Below are 3,079 nucleotides of genomic sequence, written 5' to 3'. Positions count from 1 at the left end.
TACGCTCTCTCCTGGTCAGGTCTCCATGGATACAGATAAAGTCAAGGCAGTCACGGACTGGCCAACCCCCCGTTCTACTAAAGAACTGCTGCGATTCCTGGGTTTCGCCAACTTCTGTCGCCGTTTCATCCGCGGCTTTGGTGAGTTGGCAGCTCCTCTTACCAATCTCCTTAAAGGGGGAAAGTCACGGGAGTTTATCTGGACTGCCGAGGAAGACCGAGCCTTTTCGCTCCTTTAACGGGCTTTCACGTCGGTTCCTGTACTGCATCTCCCTGACCCCCTGCTCCAGTTCATCGTGGAGGTCGACGCCTCGGAGGTGGGAGTAGGCGCTGTTCTCTCGCAGCATCAGGGAAACCCGCCGAAGTTATATCCCTGTGCCTATTACTCAAAGAAACTGTCAGCCGCCGAGATGAATTACGACGTCGGTGACCGAGAGCTCCTAGCCATCAAACTCGCCCTCGAACAGTGGCGTCATTGGTTGGAGGGAGCGACACACCCCTTCTTAGTCTATACAGACCACAAGAATTTAGAATATCTGAAATCTGCCACGCGACTGAACCCGCGGCAAGCCAGATGGGCGTTATACTTCTCTCGGTTTTGCTTCACTGTAACTTACCGACCCGGATCAAAGAACGTCAAAGCGGATGCCCTTTCCCGACTGTATGAAAAGGACACTGTTGTTAAGGAACCCGAGTATATTCTGCAGGATTCCTGTTTCCTTGCTGTCATCAGGTGGGAGATTCAGGAGGAGTTGGATGAAGCCCTGCGTACCGATCCAGGTCCCGTGGAATGCCCCGAGGGTAAACAGTACGTCCCCGTACCCCTTAGGGGGCGTGTCCTCCAACTCGCTCACGACACGGCAGGCACGGGTCACCCAGGTATTACACGTACACGACACCTCATCTCACAACGTTATTGGTGGCCGTCCTGGGAAGATGACATCAGGGATTACGTGTTAGCGTGCTCGGTCTGCGCCCAATCCCGCACTCCCCATACTCTCCCAGCAGGAAAACTCCTTCCTCTACCTGTTCCTCTCCGGCCCTGGACTCACCTCGCTGTGGATTTTGTCACAGATCTACCCACTTCTGGAGGTAACACAGTTGTTATGGTTATAGTAGACCAATTCTCTAAAATGTGCCGCTTGATTCCTCGCCCCAAACTACCTACTGCTATGGAATCCGCGCTGGATCTGTTTAATTATGTCTTTCGCATATACGGCTTACCTGAAGATATCGTCTCAGACCGAGGAGCACAATTCACATCTCGGGTCTGGAGGCAGTTCTGCAAGCTTCTAGGCATAACTGTTAGTCTGACTTCGGGTTACCACCCCCAATCCAATGGAGAGGTAGAACGATACAACCAAGAATTAGGGAGGTTTCTCCGTCAGTATTGTGCCTCCCAACATGACTGGCACAAATACCTCCCGTGGGCAGAATATGCCCGCAACTCCATCATACACTCCGCAACTAAACTCACACCCTTCCAATGTGTCTATGGTTATCAACCTGCATTCTTCCCGTGGGACAAGACACCTGCTGACGTCCCGGCCCTGGATGAGTGGCTCAAGCGCAGTGCCCGCACCTGGGAGATGGCACATGTCCATTTACGCCGTGCCCTACACACACGCCGGCTCAACGCGGATCGCCGTCGTCTTCCAGCCCTAATCTATCATCCGGGACAGAGGGTATGGCTATCGACACAAAACCTGCATTTGAAACAGCGTAGTAAAAAGCTTAGCCCACGGTACATCGGGCCATTCAAGATACTCAGCAGAGTCAACGCTGTCTCGTATAAGCTCCTTATGCCCGCTCATTATCGTGTCAATCCTGTCTTCCATGTCTCTCTCCTTAAGCCAGTTCACTATAGTCCGTTCACCACTCCCCCTGTGCCCACTAGCCCTCCGGATCCCCTGGAAATCGACGGTCGACCGGCATACATCGTCCGAGAGCTTCTGGAGTCTCGGCGCCGAAGGAACGGACTCCAGTACCTCGTGGACTGGGAAGGATATGGTCCCGAGGAGCGGGCCTGGATTCCGGCGAGGGATGTCCTCTGCCCTACCATGATCGCGGATTTCCACGCAATGCACCCCAACTTTCCCGCTCCCAGGCGCCGCGGTAGACCCCCGGCTCGTCGTAGAGCGTCGGGTGCCGCTCCTTTGAGGGGGGGTACTGTAAGGAATGCCACCTGATCTCCACCTAACCAGCCTCACCTGACGCTCATCACCACACCCCCTGTATCTCTACTTAAACGCCCACATTCCACTTCCTAGTCGCGAAGTATTGCCGACTCATGGCGCGTACCAAGCCTTTCTATTACCTGTCTGCTTTCCTGTGTTCCGACCCTCGCTTACGTCCCCGACCTTGTCTCCTGCCTAGTCCCTCTGTACCTCCTGACTTCGGCTCCCCCGGTATGACCCTGGACCGTCCTGACCACGCCAAGACAACGCAGTTGTTACTAGTCATAGTGCTCGTGATACACCTGCCTGTGTTTGTACCAGCGTCTCATTTCAATAAAAGCGGTGTTCTTCCGCATTTGGATCCCTCTCTGCCTGTTCAATACGTTACAGACCCCTCCAATCTGTCCCCTTAAGACCCACTTGATCCCAGGCCTGTTTTGGAATAAGGGGAGGAGGGGGAGGAGCAAGGGGAGGAGCAGCAGAGGGGGAGGGGGAGGAGCAGCAGAGGGGGAGGGTGAGAAGACATGGACATTGTGATCCACATCACTGGCTAAAGCCGGCCTGTATATATATATATATATATATATATATATATATATATATATATATATATATATATATATATATATATGTATGTATGTGTAACGTATTGACCAGACAGAGAGGGATCCAACTGCGGAAGTATACCGCTTTTATTCAAATGAGTCACGTTTACAAGAAACGGCACGAGTATCACTAGCGCTAGGCGCAGTAATAACTGCAGCGTTTTCGTGGGATGGTCAGGACGGTCCAGGGTCATAACGGGGGGGGCAGAATCCGGGAGGTACAGGAGGGCTAGGCAGGAGACGAGGTCTGGAGAGAAAGCAAGGGTCAAAGCACAGGAGATCGAACAGGCAATGGAAA

The sequence above is a fragment of the Brachyhypopomus gauderio genome, chromosome 15 (assembly GCF_052324685.1).
Source record: "Brachyhypopomus gauderio isolate BG-103 chromosome 15, BGAUD_0.2, whole genome shotgun sequence".
Taxonomy (NCBI): domain Eukaryota; kingdom Metazoa; phylum Chordata; class Actinopteri; order Gymnotiformes; family Hypopomidae; genus Brachyhypopomus; species Brachyhypopomus gauderio.
Note: the sequence above shows the minus strand (reverse complement) of the source record.